We start from the raw sequence: 18,498 nt of genomic DNA, 5'->3' as shown, positions 1-18,498 counted from the left end.
TGTTGATGTAGTAGGGATGGTGTGAGGAGACTGGGCATGGAAGGAAGATGGCAGTGGGAAGGACAATTTAAAAAATTGTTTCAGGGTGTTAGATTTGTCCACATCCCCTTCCAGCACCTGAGGCCTGGATTGCTGGAGTCCAGTAATTATACCCAATCCATTCCAGACATTCTTCATGTTATTCAGAGTGAGTTTGTTTTCTATTTTAGCTTTGTAAGCATGTCTACCTTTCCTCTTAAAAGGGCAACTGATTTTCCTCTATGCAAATCTGGGGGTTTCTTTCTGGCAATTGAATGACTTTATCTGCTTTTTTTAAACTGGTCCTCTGCTATTTAGATGCACCTTCAACACAAAAATGAAATACAGAGGTGTGGCATAACTGGCAGTGTGGTCACTTCTGCAAGAAATGCCTACTGGGACTGTCCCTTGGCCTCTGCTATGCTGGTTTTCTTGCTGGGCTAGCATTCAACCACAATATAGATGAATAGTACTTTATTTATCACCAAGGGGAATTTCAAATATTCCAGCAGCTACACAGAACATAAAGTTTTAATGCAAAATAGTAAAAACAAAGTGCAATTATTTAAGTGCAAGACAATAACCAGTGTGCATTTAATGTCTGTTGTCCCTAAAGAAGCCTCAATGCTAATGTACATGCTGTAACTGGCAAAGGTAAAAATGGGCAAAAAAGAGCCAATATATTGTCTCTTAGCACATCATCATGAAATATGTCTGTGGCTAATATGTCATGGTGATGATGAGCAGCATTAGTCATAATGGCCCCTAATTTTGCTATCAGTCTCCTTACTGTTTTTGCCTCCAGGGTCAGTCCTGAAACACAGCTGACATTCCTGACAAGTTTAAGTATTTGTCATAACCAAGCTGATGCTACTGTCATACACATTAAAGGACCCTAGTCTCCTGAAAATGAATTTGCTCTGAGCCTTCTTGTATTGCATGTCTATGTTGTTCACCCAGTCTGATCTACTGTTCAAACAGACCTCTGGATTTTTATAGGTTTTCAACCTTATCCCCCTTTCAGGGTGCCTGATCTTGGAGACCCTCTAGAGGTCCAACAACAAGAACTTCTTGATCTTATTAAATTTCAGTTGCAGGTAGTTGTCTGCACATAACAAAGTCTTCCACCAGCCTTCTGTACTCATCCACATCTCCATTATCATTGCGTTTTACTCCATTGGCTCTGTTTCACAGAGATATTAATCAAGGTTTGTTTTGAGGCTGAAGCTTACTGCAGTGCCACTTTCCCCACAGCACACATTTCTTCATTGGGCTTCTCTTTCTTTCTAGCTGTGGGTCTGCACAGCATCCTATTGCCCAGCCCCACAATGACCCATAGTTTGAGCATGAAAACATCACGACACCCAGGATAATACTGCCTCCGTGCAATATGTTAGCTGTTATTTCAGCTGCTGACCACATATCTATTTTCTTTTAGGGATAATTTTAGCATACATTTGAAGAATATTTGCTTTGTCATCCACACAGTGCTCAGAAGTGTCTTTCTAATTTTTCTTTGCCAGCCTCCTTTTTTCTCATTTTTTAAATCTGAAATAAACTGTTAAAAAAATGAAAGGAACACTTTGGAAACACATCAGATCTGAATGGGAAACAATCCTGCTGGATATCTATACTGATATGGACTTGGTAATGTGTTAGGAATGAAAGGATGCTGCATTGTTTGATGGAAATGAAAATTATCAACCTACAGAGGGGCTGAATTCAAAGACACCCCGAACATCAAAGTAAAAAAATGATGCAGCAGGTTAATCCATTTTGAAGAAATTTCATTGTAAAAACTCAAAATCGTACTCAGTAGTTTGTATGGCCCCCATATGCTTGTATGCATATCTGACAACATCGGGGCATACTCCTCAACTCATATTGCTCTATAACTTCTTTTAAAACGTACACATTTTATTTTATATGGCTAGTCTATTTTTAACTTGTAATGTTTTTAAATTATTTTTTAGCTTTATTGGTTCTAGGCTGAGTGACTTGCTTTTCTCGTCATACACATTTCATTGTATGTTGACCCTGTGTTAACCTATATATGACAAATAAACCTAAACCTAAACCTAATGAGATGATGGAAGGTGTCCTGGGGTATCTCCTCCCAGATCTGGACCAGGGCATCACTGAGCTCCTGGACAGTCTGAGGTGAAACCTGGCGGCGTTGGACGGACTGAAACAATGTCCAAGAGGTGTTCTATTGGATTTGGGCCAGGCAAGTGTGGGGGCACAATGGTATCAATTCCTTCATCCTCCAGGAACTTCCTGCATGCTCTCGCCACATGAGGCCGGGCATTGTCATGCACCAGGAAGAACTCAGGACTCACAGCACCAGCATAGGGTCTGACAATGGGTCCAAGGATTTCATCCCGATACCTAATGGCAGTCAAGGTGCCGTTGTCTAGCCTGTAAAGGTATTTTTGTCCCTCAATGGATATGCCTCCCCAAACCATCACTGACCCACCACCAAACCGGTCATGCTGAATGAATTCCGGTATTCTATGGCAAATTCCATTCGAGTTCCATGGTGTCTGGGAAGTGAGCACAGGGCCCACTAGAGGATGTCTGGCCATCAGGCCACCCCCATGAAGTCTGTTTCTGATTGCTTGGTCAGAGACAGTCACACCAGTGGCATGCTGGAGGTCATTTTGTGGGGCTCTGGCAGTGCTCATCCTGCTCCTCTTTGCCCAAAGGAGCAGATACTGGTCCTGCCGATAGGTTAAGGACCTTCTGCGGCCGTCTCCAGCTCTGAGTAACTGCCTGTCTCCTGGAATCTCCTCCATGCCCTTGAGACTGTGCTGGGAGACACAGCAAACCTTCTGGGAATGGTACATATTGATGTGCCATCCTGGAGAAGTTGGACTACCTGTGCAATCTCTGTAGGGTTCAGATATCGCCTAATGCTACCAGTAGTGATGCTGACCATAGCCAAATGCAAAACTAGTGAAAAAACAGTCAGAAAAGATGAAGAGGGAAAAATGTCAGTGGTCTTCACCTGTTAAACCATTCCTGTTTCGGGGGCCGTCTCATTTTTGCCCCTCTAGTGCACCTGTTGTTAATTTCATTAACACCAAAGCAGCTGAAACTGATTAACAACCCCCTTTGCTTCTTAACTGACCAGATCAATATCCCAGAAATTTCATTGCCTTGATGCTATACTCTGACTAGAAAGTGCTCCTTTAATTTTTTGAGCAGTATACTTTCTAAGCTGCAAGCCATTATGAAACATATAGAGAAGCACTGAATTTTACTCTGAAGTTTGTGCCACTATTCCAAATCCAGAAAAAAAATTGGTGCATTCTCTTGGTAGAATTCACAGTCACCATGGAAACTTTATTTGCAGCTCAGTGAGGCCTCCGTTGGATACAAACCGCAACAGGTTTGCAGAGCAAGGTCCACCATTCCTCATTATAACCATTCTGAAGGCTAGCTTCGGACCTTACTCTTACTCTATGTTAATTAATGTTGTCTTAATTTAATTCTTACTTTGTCTTTAATTTTTCTTTTCTTCATTATGTAAAGCACTTTGAGCTAAATTTTTTGTATGAAAATGTGCTATATAAATAAATGTTGTTGTTGTAGTTTTCATTAGGAGTTTTAATGCACGTAGCCATCTATATAACGTAAATCTTTAAATCCATCTGTTTTCTTATATTCTACAATGGAATAAAAGGTGCAAGGAGTTGGCAGTCTACTGCAGTACTCTGACATGGAAATGCTCGTTTGCATCGAGATTTCAAAATGGCCTGATCATATGTATTTAGACTGAGGGAAAACAATGGAGTTCACTGGAGGAGAAACTATATAAACAAAATCTCATGATGAACACAGAATCAAACCGAGAGCCAGTAAGCTAGAATGCTATAGCAAGTCAGATAGAAGCAAACCAAATTAATGTTTTTGGGAATGTTTCCTACAGGAAATAAGGCATAATATTAAAATATTCTGAAAAAATGCAAAAAATCTATTCTTGCCTTTACCTAAACCAATAATTATACATTCTCATTGACAACATACATGTACAGTATATACTTCTCACTTGTTCTGGGTGGTAGCTGTTTAAATCTGTCAGAAGGTGACACTTTTTTCAGATTATATGTGAATGCTACGTGAATGCCAGCATCCAGGTTACTGTCTTTGAAAAGGCCTATGTGCTGAAATTTTAAAGGGAAGTGAGAGCTGAAGTGCATTAGAACAGTCATGCTTAAGAAAACCCACATTAAGACTGTCACTTTCCCATGATTTCATTCTCTGCTCCACTTTGAGTGTATTATCCTAACTAAAATGCATACATGATAATCTTAGCAAAAATCTCAATCCTGCAAGAGTTTAATTTTGTAGGTGAGCTCATATTGACACCCAGCATTCATTTAACTTGTAGCATTAATCTGATATATATATATATTCCCATGGGGCTCACCACCTATGGGAGGGGCCAAGGAGGTCGAGTGCAGTGTGAGTTGGGTGGTGGCCGAAGGCGGGGACCTTGGCGGTCCGATCCTCGGCTACAGAAACTGGCTCTTGGGACGTGGAATGTCACCTCTCTGAAGGGGAAGGAGCCTGAGCTAGTGCGCGAAGTTGAGAGGTTCCGGCTAGATATAGTCGGGCTCACCTCGACGCACAGCTTGGACTCTGGAACCAATCTCCTTGAGAGGGGCTGGACTCTCTACCACTCTGGAGTTGCCCCAGGTGAGAGGCGCCGAGCAGGTGTGGGTATACTTATTGCCCCCCAACTTGGAGCCTGTACATTGGGGTTTACCCCGGTGGACGAGAGGGTAGCCTCCCTTCGCCTTCGGGTGGGGGGACGGGTCCTAACTGTTGTTTGTGCGTATGCACCGAACAGCAGTTCGGAGTACCCACACTTTTTGGAGTCCCTGGAGGGTGTGCTAGAGGGCATACCTTCTGGGGACTCCCTCGTTCTGCTGGGAGACTTCAATGCTCACGTGGGCAATGACAGTGAGACCTGGAAGGGCGTGATTGGGAGGAATGGCCCCCCTGATCTGAACCCGAGCGGTGTTTTGTTATTGGACTTCTGTGCTCGTCACGGATTGTCCATAACGAACACCATGTTCAAGCATAGGGGTGTTCATATGTGCACTTGGCACCAGGACACCCTAGGCCTCAGTTCGATGATCAACTTTGTGGTCGTGTCGTCGAACTTGCGGCCACATGTCTTGGACACTCGGGTGAAGAGAGGGGCGGAGCTGTCAACTGATCACCACCTGGTGGTGAGTTGGCTTCGATGGTGGGGGAGGATGCCGGTCAGGCGTGGTAGGCCCAAACGTGTTGTGAGGGTCTGCTGGGAACGTCTGGCAGAGCCCCCTGTCAGAAGTAGCTTCAACTCCCACCTCCGGCAGAACTTCGACCACATCCCGAGGGAGGTGGGGGACATTGAGTCCGAATGGGCCATGTTCCGTGCCTCTATTGTTGAGGCAGCTGACCGGAGTTGTGGCCGTAAGGTGGTCGGTGCCTGTCGTGGCGGCAATCCCCGAACCCGCTGGTGGACACCGGCGGTGAAGGATGCTGTCAAGCTGAAGAAGGAGTCCTACAGGACCCTTTTGTCCTGTGGGACCCCGGAGGCAGCTGATAGGTACCGGCAGGCCAAGCGGAATGCGGCTTTGGTGGTTGCTGAGGCAAAACCTCGGGCGTGGGAGGAGTTTGGGGAGGCCATGGAGAATGACTTTCGGACGGCTTCGAGGAGATTCTGGTCCACCATCCGGCGTCTCAGGAAGGGGAAGCAGTGCAGTGTCAACACTGTATATGGTGGGGATGGTGCGCTGCTGACCTCGACTCGGGACGTTGTGGGTCGGTGGGGGGAATACTTCGAAGACCTCCTCAATCCCATTAACATGCCTTCCAATGAGGAAGCAGAGCCTGGGGACTCAGAGGTGGGCTCCCCCATCTCTGGGACTGAGGTCACCGAGGTGGTCAAAAAACTCCTTGGTGGCAGGGCCCCGGGGGTGGATGAGATACGCCCGGAGTTCCTCAAGGCTCTGGATGTTGTAGGACTGTCTTGGCTGACACGCCTCTGCAACATCGCATGGACATCAGGGACAGTGCCTCTGGATTGGCAGACCGGGGTGGTGGTCCCCCTCTTTAAGAAGGGGGATCGGAGGGTGTGTTCCAACTACAGAGGGATCACACTCCTCAGCCTCCCTGGAAAAGTCTATTCAGGGGTCCTGGAGAGGAGGGTCCGTCGGATAGTCGAGCCTCGGATTCAGGAGGAACAGTGTGGTTTTCGTCCTGGTCGCGGAACAGTGGACCAGCTCTATACCCTTAGCAGGGTCCTGGAGGGTGCATGGGAGTTTGCCCAACCAGTCTACATGTGTTTTGTGGACTTAGAAAAGGCATTCGACCGTGTCCCTCGGGGAATCCTGTGGGGGGTACTCCGAGAGTATGGGGTACCGGCCCCCCTGATAAGGGCTGTTCAGTCCCTGTACGATCAGTGCCAGAGCTTGGTCCGCATTGCCGGCAGTAAGTCTTTCCAGTGAGAGTTGGACTCCGCCAGGGCTGCCCTTTGTCACCGATTCTGTTCATAACTTTTATGGACAGAATTTCTAGGCGCAGCCAGGGTGTTGAGGGGGTCCGGTTTGGTGGGCTCAGGATTGGGTCACTGCTTTTTGCAGATGATGTTGTCCTGTTTGCTTCATCAGGCCGTGATCTTCAGCTCTCTCTGGATCGGTTCGCAGCCGAGTGTGAAGCGGCTGGGATGAGAATCAGCACCTCCAAATCCGAGACCATGGTCCTCAACCGGAAAAGGGTGGAGTGCCCTCTCAGGGTTGGTAGCGAGATCCTGCCCCAAGTGGAGGAGTTCAAGTATCTCGGGGTCTTGTTCACGAGTGAGGGAAGAATGGAGCGTGAGATCGACAGGCGGATCGGTGCGGCATCCGCAGTAATGCGGGCGTTGCATCGGTCTGTCGTGGTGAAAAAGGAGCTGAGCCGCAAGGCGAAGCTCTCAATTTACCAGTCGATCTATGTTCCTACCCTCACCTATGGTCATGAGCTATGGGTAGTGACCGAAAGAACGAGATCGCGAATACAAGCGGCTGAAATGAGTTTCCTCCGCAGGGTGTCTGGGCTTTCCCTTAAAGATAGGGTGAGAAGCTCAGTCATCCGGGAGGGGCTCAGAGTAGAGCCGCTGCTCCTCCGCATCGAGAGGAGTCAGATGAGGTGGCTCGGGCATCTGATCAGGATGCCTCCTGGACGCCTCCCTGGTGAGGTGTTCCGGGCACGTCCAACCGGGAGGAGGCCCCGGGGAAGACCCAGGACACGCTGGAGGGACTATGTCTCTCGACTGGCCTGGGAACGCCTTGGGATTCTCCCGGAAGAGCTAGAAGAAGTGGCCGGGGAGAGGGAAGTCTGGTCATCTCTGCTCAAGCTGCTGCCCCCGCGACCCGACCTCGGATAAGCGGGAGACAATGGATGGATGGATGGCATTAATCTGATAACAGCCATTTTGGTGTGAATATCTAAATACCCTAAGTTCTTGTCTATAAGCCGCGGCTTATCTAAGGAAAAAAGTTGTGAAAATGAAAAAATAGAATATCGGCTTATACATAAATCCGGTTTATACAGTAATCCCTCCTCCATCGCGGGGGTTGCGTTCCAGAGCCACCCGCGAAATAAGAAAATCCGCAAAGTAGAAACCATATGTTTATATGGTTATTTTTATATTGTCATGCTTGGGTCACAGATTTGCACAGAAACACAGGAGGTTGTAGAGAGACAGGAACGTTATTCAAACACTGCAAACAAACATTTGTCTCTTTTTCAAAAGTTTAAACTGTGCTCCATGACAAGACAGAGATGACAGTTCTGTCTCACAATTAAAAGAGTGCAAACATATCTTCCTCTTCAAAGGTGTGTGTGTCACATAGATAGAGAAAACAATCTCTAGCAAACAAATCAATGGTGCTGTTTGGCTTTTAGGTATGCGAAGCACCGCGGCACAAAGCTGTTGAAGGCGGCAGCTCACACCCCCTTCGTCAGGAGCAGGAGCAGGAAGAGAGAGACAGAGACAGAGTTTGTTTTTCAGTCAAAAATCAATACGTGCCCTTCGAGCTTTTAAGTATGCGAAGCACTGTGCAGCATGTCTTTTCAGGAATCAGCTTTACAAAAGATAGCAACGTGAAGATAATCTTTCAGCATTTTTAGACGAGCGTACGTATCGTCTAGGTGTGCGAACAGCCCCCCTGCTCAATCCCCATACGTCAGGATCACAGATAGTCAGCGCAAGAGTGAGAGAAAAGTAAGCAATCTAGCTTCTCAGCCATCTGCCAATAGCGTCCCTTGTATGAAATCAACTGGGCAAACCAACTGAGGAAGCATGTACCAGAAATTAAAAGACCCATTGTCCGCAGAAATCCGCGAACTAGCAAAAAATCCGCGATATATATTTAAATATGCTTACATATGAAATCACAATTTAAATGACCGCTACGCGCGCGTGTTGACTCGGCGACGCCCAGAGCAGAAAGAACGCGCTCCGGCCGCTCCAACCGCGCCATGCGGGGAGTGAGAGAGACGCCAATATCTCACACTCTCTCCCCCCTTAAAGAAATTAAATGGGTGCGAGTGAGACCACTGACCTCCCTCCCTTCTATTAGTTATAGGTTATAGTACGTTCGGCTTATCCATGAGTCCGGCTTATCTATGATACGATTTTATTTTAAAAATTCGTATGATTTTTGGTCTCCGGCTTATACATGAGTCCGGCTTATAGACAAGAACCTAGGGTACTAATTGTCCGACATAACATTACATGCAACTTCAATACAATGATCTGTTCTATAGTGTACTAGTTGCCACTTTACCAACTCAGTTCAGCCTTTATTTTATGCTCAAAAGGCCCTTTAGTAAATAAAAAAAGAATACAAAACAAAGTATTATATGTAAAAAAAAAAAAGGAAATTTAATGATAAGGACACTTTACTGGATAAAGTTGGTTTAGAAAAAAGGAAAGATGCATTTTTTTTTGCATTGTGACATAGAGAAAAACCAGATTTTTGAGTTTTGCTCTCTATTGATGATCACACCCAGCACTACAGTCTGGGCTTGACTGCCCTTCCTTTCTGGATTGAACCTATGATAGCTATGTGCTATTCTTACTGTCATTACTATAAGCACCATTGTTGGGGACCTGAGTGGCTGGGGTCACCCACGTAACACCTGGCTGCGGCAGATAGAGGATCATTTCCGGAGGGTGGGACTGGACTGGGGGGTTGCCAACCGGCATCCTGAGTTGTTTCGTCGTGTGGTGGGTGCAGCAACGCACTGTACCAGTGTATACTCCCCAACTTGACTTGACTTGACTTGATGTTTTATTGTTTTTCACATCATATGCTTTGTTATTGTTTCTTCCCCAGTTGCTTGTGGTTTGATTTTGGTTTATCTTTGTCCATTAATCAGTCAGCCTTTATTTTAGAAAGAACCTTTCCCTTCCTAAAATAATACTACTGAACCTTTAGCTCTCCTGGAGTTTAAAATTGATTGACAATGCAAACTGTTTTTCTTTTTTGCATATTTGTGTGCTTCTAAATGTTAAAACAATTACAACTTTGTTGTCTTGAGCATTATTGTGGAATACTGTACATACTATACTGGAGGTTATTAAGTGGGATGTGAGCCAGGGGTACTACATTTTCAGAGGAACTGGTGCTTTAATTCAGCTCCTGCTAGCACCCCCAGTCAGCATTTCCTCTCCAGTTCCTCTTATTATAGTAGAGCTCAATGAACAGAACAATTGAGGTTGACAAAAATAAGTTCAGTATTGCATAGTCATTAGTGCTACTGACTCACAGTTTAGCCAATGTCTGTGTCCCCCAATGTTCAAATATATTTATAAGGTCCTTCTTCATTCCAGAAATGTGCAGGTTAAATAGTTTGTCAATTCTTTATTGGAGGTTGTGAGTGAGTGTAGTCTGTGATGGACCAGCAACCATTCCACGGTCCCTCAGAATCCTCCACTGGAATTTGAGGATTGTAAAAGTGACTGAATGTCTTCTGTGACGTTCTGATCTCGAATCAACAGTTGTCTCCTACCTTACAACTGGTCCTCTCAGGAGAGGCCTTCATAAGCCTTTCGTAAAGAGAAACAGGTTTACAAAATGATTACATGAATGTAAAATAGAATATGAAGTTTGTGGGTGGAAAGAGGAGTGGAGCAAAAACATTAACACACTTCAGGTCCAGAGTTCAAACCTGTAACTTCCTGATTGCTGGATGTGTGATATAAGGAGCACAGTTAGCCAAGGGGGATTGTTATCTTTTTCAAGGAGTGCCACTTAACACTAATCTTCTTGTTTTGGGCAGCACCTGCTAATCACTGTTTGTTTTCAAAGAGCTTGATGGAACTAAGCTACCACGCCCATGTATTTCTCTGTTCACTGCCATGATTTGAACAACATGAACTGTCAGCATACCTTCTGTGTTTGTTGGCATTTGCCTTCCAGCTGAGATCTGTACACCAGTGGCACAACAAACACCTCTTTTCTATCGAAGGCTGAGACGTTTCCAGCCAGCAGCTTAATTAAATGGTTGCTCCAACTGCAGCTGTTGGCACATTTTGTTCCAGAGCTCCTGAACTACAAAACAAGAAGGGATGGTTTTAAAGTTGAATTTTTGAAACGCAATTTACTGGTCCAAATAGTCCTATTGTGGAATTTCTTTTCTATTTTGCCATGTATGGTTCCACATGTCCACTGGCCATTTTCATTTCCACTACAACGAGTATTGTTTCTGTGCAGGGTTGAAACTATAATGAAGCAGAACAGTCCCAAACAATTCCAAAAATGCCTACTAGAGGGGGAATCCCTTTAAATCCCCTGGCTAGTGTCACATAGAGTAATGCAGAATCTTCATAAATAAAATGATTTAAGTTCAAAAAAGGCTCTGTCACACAGTGAATCTCCGAAGAGCACAAAAGGCACAGCAGGGAATGCCTGCAAAGGCAAGGCAATCCAAGGCAAACAGACCCAAAAGCAAGTCCAGCAAAGGAACCCCAAAAAAGAGCACATGTTTTAAAATTCCAGAAATTCATAAAAAATTACAATCACAATTGATAAAACTCACCACTCCCAAACCGCAAGCAACTGTGGGTTTCCACTGCCTTTGCCAGGTTAGGGCCATTTCCTTGTGCTGATGGACTGGTGGCCCCGCCTCTTTTGGAACCACCCATAAAACACATGGAACACAACACATAGGGAATACAGAAAACAATAAGCAACCCTAGCTGAAATACAACAGTGACGAGTGTATGGTAGGGAATTGGTTGGAGAAAAATAAACATTCACTGAGGATTACTTACAACACAGTATAATCACAAACTGGAGAAAATGTAGAGTGGAACATAAGTCATATCCAACATTGACAGTGGTAATAGAATTTAATGATATTTACTAGTAAAAGTACAAGTCATGGGCACATGCATGGGCACATGCATGAGTGTCAGTGTGAGGGCACTTAAGTGCAGATGGAGGTGCTGAGTTCTGGTCAAGGAGGGCATGCTGTAAGCAATGTTGAGTCATGTTCCCTGATTGGAGGTTTGGAATGGGGTAGTGCTAAAAGGAGGCATGAAGGGCCTGAGAAGTTAACTACTATCAAAAGCGGTTTGGGAGACCGCTGCTCATTTCTCTTGTAAATCTTTTTTTTGTTTTTTTGAGAAACCTTGTATTTCTTCTTGATTTTGCTTTTGAATGAAGGACATGGGAGTCTTTTTTTGTAAATAACATTTTTTTCTTTATATTTTGTTGAGTGTGTCGTCAAGGATTGTGTGATTGGCTTGTAGACACAGCGTTTTTGATATTTTCTGTTTGTCTGTTACTGTAAATAACATATATGTGTATGCAGCTCATTGTCTCCACCATTTGTCCCCAGTCATGAACTACCAGATGCCTAGGGTTCGAGGTCATGCCAGGGTCATATTAGTATGGGATATCACATTCAGGCACAAGCTACTGTCTTGTGCATGACGGTACTGGCGTTTCAGTAATTTATGTTATGTTGGGGATTAATTTAGCTGTCAGAAATGGTTATCAGACAAGGAACAGAGGAAAATGTACAAAATGTACAAGATAAAATAACCTCTCTCAAGGTGAATTTGACACAGTAAAACTAATCCATAATTAAAGTTAACTTGCAGAATTTTTCTCTGTTTTAATGTTTGAAAATGCAACAGTAATTTGAAATGGGAGTTTTTGAAATTGATACAGAATGCTCTGTTTGAGATATCTGAAAGAACTCAAAAGAACTTACCTGACAATTTTCTTGACAAATAAGTGTGCCAAATTAAAACAAGATCATTTGTCTGGGAGCCAACTTGTTTAATGCAAACAGTCAAACAAAGCTGAAATGACTGTAGACTGTGTTTTTGGCACCACAAAATAGTAAGGCAGGTGAGGCCTTCAAAAATACCCACAAAAGCAGAATCCTCACAGGTCAACCCCAATACTGGTCTGGCCCAAGCAAGCTTGACTCTAGGCAACTGGGTGGCTTCAGACCTGCCCAGGCCCCAAAAATGGAAAACAGGCTTTTAAAGTTAAAAAATACTTGAAAGTCTTAAAACACCAACAATACCTCACAATAAGAAGAATCAGAAAAACTCCAACTTATATAGAGACATTTCCCACAAGAATCTTTGTTAAAAATCAGAATTTAATCACAAATGTAGATAAATACAAGAAAATGTTCAAAAGCACAAAGGGGAGCTGCTAAAAGACGATCCATGGTAAACCATTCCCAAATCACAATACAGAAGAGCAATCCAATAAAGAGAGAAAAGTCAGCATATCCAAAAGAAATGATTTTTAACAATAAAATCCAAAAACTCACTCAGTGAGCTGCTAAGGGACTTGCATTTGCAGCCTACATTTAAAGGCAGGGGTGGTCTTTTAGTAGCAATGCAAGGATAATCCTGCCCCTTGGGGTACGAACCACAAAATGCAAAGCACATAAAAGAACAAAGCCACACACAAAGAAACTACATAATAAGTAAAATCAACAAAATTAACAGAAAAGCCTAATATGAAAAAACATGAAGAAATAATTCACAAATAACAAAAATAAAAAAGAAAATAAGCATAACACATAAAACCGATTACCAGTTGGATCACAGAACTGGGTGAGAGGAAAGTCATTTCTAGCATGAACAGCCGTGGAGATAAAGTTTGATACCTCAGTACCTGTATAGACTGTTAAGGGTTTAGCCAGGGTTCTGTCTCTTTTCTTAGTTTTCTTATTTATACCTGTTTCTTTTGCTATTTTTTATGCTAATTTCTTTCTTTCTTTCTTTCTTTCTTTCTTTCTTTCTTTCTTTCTTTCTTTCCGTATTCACCTCTAATCTTTTCTAATTAAGGTTTTTCCTGCTTTTCAATCATTTTTAAAAACATCATTTTGTCTTCTAATTGTGTGAATTTGATTTCTTTTCTTGTTAGTATGTGAAGTCCAAGGATTGGAGTCTCCCAGCACCACAAAACTATCACAAAAGGCTTCAAAACAAAAAACAAGATTACAGCACAACATCAAACACAGAAGTATGAACACTTGCTTGGAACAGGGACTGATGTGTCGCATAAGTTTAAAGGGCACAGTAAATCATAGAAAGTTTAAGAAAAAGCAGTCATGGAATGAATTAGAGAAAAGAAGGGCTCCAGCCTTGTTTCTACATATTATAGGTAGTGGTACTTCCACAACACTATGTTCCCTAAAACAGAAGACCAATCTCATAAGATCTGAGCGATTAAGGAGGACAGGTATTCTGGGAGATTGATGGTAATCGATTTGTGAGATAATGATTCTTCTTCTGACAGGAAGACAATAATGTTAGATAGCCCAGGTTTTACGTATTGCATTTTAGCTGAGTTTCAAGTCTAGAGGTTATATTAGAGACTAGGGGACTTTGCCCCCTGCTCGCTTTGCTCCTCCACCCCCTCCCCCACTGGGGCGCGGTACGCACCATCCACTTCGCGTATCTGCCGCTCGCGTTGTGAAGTGGGGTGGGGGGGGGGGCTGAATACATGCTAAGGAGATGCAGTCGGATCAGCTGCTGGCTTACTGCTGCTGCTGCCATGCTGTGTGTTCTGCATGTCGCGCAGAGCTTCAAACATTTAAAAGCCTGTACAGCAGCTGTTCTTTTGTCTCTCTGCCTTCTCTCGCAGGATGTTAAAGTGTCTCCGAGACAATCACATCTCATCTCCTTCCATGCCTTCCAAGATTTTTTTTTATAATAGAGAGATGAGGAGATGAGGAAGATCAAAAGAGGATGGGCACATAGTGGTCACTATACCATAATCACCACAATAAGTCACAGTTTAAAAAAAAAAATGAGTGAATAGTGAAAAATGAGAAAATCAAATGAGGTCTTTTGCTCTTTCTGATTTTTAGCTGTCGTAATGATAAGGTAGCTATCAGTTCCAAAATTTAATCAAGCAACCAAAAACAGTGAATCAGAATTAATGTTAAATTAATCATTCTTTCATGGAACTGGATTTAATTTTACAGTGTGTTAGATTGTTACAATATGTAGTGGTAAGGTTTATGGAATTTTTTAATTTTATTGCTCAATGTATTGTTTATGGTGGAAGAGAGATTAGGCAGTCTATAAGGTTTCATTTTCTTGTTATTGTATTTAAATGAGAACAAAATATTTTCACAAAGAGGGAAGCTTGATGGCACAATGGCTTTTTCTGACACCTTACAGCTCCTGGGTTGAAAGCCTAACTGAAATACTCTGTCTGTGCAGTCTGCATGTTCTCCTCATATCTTTGTGTTTTTTCTCCAGGTCCTCCCATTTCCTCCCATGTGCCAATGTTTGGATGTTTAGGTAAATCTACCTTGTCCCAATGCGAGTGACTGTGAGCTGTGATAAACTGATGCCCGTGTGGTGCTGGCTGCTACCAGGTGCCCAGTGTTGTTAGGATGCATTCTCCAATCCCCTCACAATCCTGCCTTGTATTGAGTGTGTTCAGTAAGTGGGTGGATATTTTTGCAAAATCTCTCTCTCTCTAAATATATATAAATTCTTGTGTGTATGTTGTGTGAGTTTTTCCAAGACAGGGGTCTGGACCTTTACTCTTCACAGTAATGAGAAAGAACTAATGACAGTGAAAACTGCTCATTAGTTTCTTGTTTTCAATGTTTTTTTAACTGTATGAGAATTTTAAATGTCCACATTTGCAATATTACTGTTGCACAATTACCTACCAGACAGGGTGTGATTTATGTTGTGGTATTTGGAGACTTCACTCCTGCCAATTTTGGGGATGTTGGTGGAGTCAGAGTGCATCTTCTAACAAATAAAGAAGGCTATTGAGGTGTATGGCCAGCCATCAAAGACTGACCAAGGTTGATTGTTCAAGTGAAAATTAAAACACTCCAGTTTGTGACTGCCACCATCACTGTGAAACTTCATATGGTTATTGCACATGCAGCATTGCTCAAATGGAGTGAGCCTGCTCCAGGAAATCACAAGTACAGTTAGAGACAATGAGTCACATAAGAGTTAACTTGACAAATTACAACAATGACCCTATAAAGCTATAAGACTGTTTTTTTCTCTCTATACTAAGGGCAGTGCCAAAGTTCCTATCCATGGTGTACAATAGGAGTGACTCATGGTGTGAGCAGCCTTTGTTTATAAAGAAGGCCAATTAGATATATATTGCAAAACCAAAATGAAAATGTAAGTTACATCAAACACATGTGAGAAACATATTTATCTTGACATTTGTTTAACTTGTAGTAACCCACTTAAATATTTTACATACCCCTGGGTGAGCCTCCACCCCACTGTACTTTTCAACATGCTTATTGTAAAAGACTTAATAACTTGCTGGCAAGGAAGAAATCTTAGATAAGTTGGAATGTCAGTTTCAGATAAGATCATGAATAACCTTTCATCAAAAACCAATCCAGGAGTGCGCCCAGCAATAGGATGGTATCCTGTCCAGGGTTGGTTCCCAACCATGAATTAAATAAGCACACTAGAAAGTGCACAGACCATCTAAGAATACCAGCATACACGATTTTCTTTTCACCGTTTCCACATTTGCTTTGATGGCAGCCTAGAGACTCAGTGATCAGTAATGCGGCCTAACTTCTCTAGAGACCTAAGGTTGATTCTTGGTTGCTGTCTGTTTCCCCTCACTTGGATGCATAGGATCTCTCTGGATGCTCTGGTTTCCTCCCACATCTTGGAGACGTGTAATTTAGATTGAACAATGGCTCTGAAACTGAAAGGGTGTGAATGACAGGGTGTGTCCTTCATTACACACCTTGGGTTGCTTGAACATGATCCTGTAGTCCAGTGTTTCCCAAACTCGGTCCTGGGGAACCCCTGTGGCTGCAGGTTTTTGTTCCAACCAGATTCCTAATCAGTGACAACACCTGATAGCTCTGATCTCATTTAATTAGCTGTTTTTTTTTCTTTTATTCAACATTCAGAAAAGCATAGCAGCAAGACATTTAGAAACATTTCTGCTTTTGCTATAGATTTAAATGCTTAACTCTCTTTTGTTGATTTCATTATACTTTGCCCTTTCTCTGTGAAGTTTTTCCCCCTTCGTTGTATCTTAATAATGACAATTTAAAATGAGCAGATCAGACACCCAGGCTAACAACACTGATAATCAAAGGCTGCAACTACTTTAAAGTCAGACCCACTAATTAGTAAATAATGGATTCATTAAACAATTAGAAGACCTAGAAAAGTAGAATGAAAATACTGTTAAAAAGAAAAAAATACATTACAGTTCCTATATAACTGCTTGGTACATTTTAATATTTTTTTTAGCAAACTTAGTGTTCTAATTTCTATATTGATCCCTAAACACAGAACTTGGGAAATATCAGTTCACTTAATTAGCCCAGGAGTTCAATTATAAACAGAAGCTGGTTGGAACAAAAACCTGCAGCCACAGGGGTTCCCCAGGACCGAGTTTGGGAAACACTGCTGTAGTGGAACAAAGTATGGATATTTATTTTTCTTCTTCCTGAACCTTGCTCTCTTTTAAGAAAAAACAAACTAATATCTAATATGTATGCCTTTAGATCTTTCGATCCAAGTCTTCCTGAAGAGCAGAGGCTGTCAGCAGCAGCAGCCCCACTAAAAAAATTTGGTTAGGGTGTCCAAAAAGAAATCTGTGCATTTTATTATTGTTGGCCATATTCTAAGCATTGTATTGGAAACTAAAAGTTTGGGGTTATTTTTTATGTCTGATCCATTATCAATCGACTGAAAGGTAATTTTGTCTCAACCCTTTTAGCTAAATTCACTACTCACCCCAGTTTTGATATATTAAATTTCCACATAATTTGATATTTAAAGCGAAACACAGTGCAAACTGGCTAACACTGCTGCCTCACACATCTGTCATGTTTGGTTAGAAGCCAGAAACTGCATTTTCTTCTTGTGCATGCGTTTGTTCTTCTGGGCCTCTGATTTCTCTTTCACATTCCAAAGATGAACACATCAGTTTAATTGCCCACATTTGTGTTAGTGTGCCTTGAGATGGAATGGCACCAAACACACGGCCAATTGCTCTTCTGGAGCCATTGGTGGCCTGATAGGCTATACCCCCTTAACACTGAATTGCACTAAGCGGGTTTGAGATATTTAAAATAAGCCATCTGTGAAAAAATGACTGTTTAGACACTTCAAATCACTGCATGGAATAGTTTGATCTGTAGCCATCGAGACAGCGTCTTCCTTGGATTTCATTTGGTTTTAATTTAAAGGAAAACCCAACTTCAATGGATGACATGTCCCAGAAAACTGAAGACATGCCAGATCTCTTTACTAGAGATGTATGTCCTAGAAATCACATTCCTTTTTACTGTACAGTGTTTTATTCTAAGCACTGGACCCACACACTTAGTAATACAGGTTCAGAGGCTTTCAAATTTAAAATGTTATTTTTATATTCCCCACAATCTTAAATTTATGCAAGTAGATTCAGAAAATGGATAGGTAGATGGATGGAAGATGCATTTTCTCGTAAACATGTTTTTTGTTCATTGACGGATCTACCACCAGGGCATTCTAGGTGCATGTCCAAGTGTCTGTGACTGCAAGGGGCCTTTTCGTCCTTCACAATCCCCTCCCCGTGCAGATAAATTTCCAAGGGAGAGTCTCCATGCATTAAACAGTAGGGCATCTACCTGCTGTGATGTTTGAAGTATGATCAGCTCTCTGCTAAGGGGCTCTAGTCATTGATTCAACCCACTATGGTGGTGATGGTCTCAGTCCGGCCTTGATTTTGTTTTATCATTTCTCATTGTCTCTTTTAATGGAATAAAAACAGAAACTCACCCATACTGGGTTGTGCGAAAGACTCTGTTGATGTGCTGTGCCTTCTTATCCTAAGTAGCTCAATATTTCAAGAAATTAAATTAGTATTGAAAGTCAAAGTACTAGTCCTATTATGGAACAAGATGTCGCTGTGGCGACCCCTGACAGGAGCAGCCGAAAGAAGA

This window comes from Erpetoichthys calabaricus, chromosome 2 (genome assembly GCF_900747795.2).
Source record: "Erpetoichthys calabaricus chromosome 2, fErpCal1.3, whole genome shotgun sequence".
NCBI classification, from domain to species: Eukaryota; Metazoa; Chordata; class Cladistia; order Polypteriformes; family Polypteridae; genus Erpetoichthys; species Erpetoichthys calabaricus.
This window is presented reverse-complemented; position numbering follows the sequence as displayed.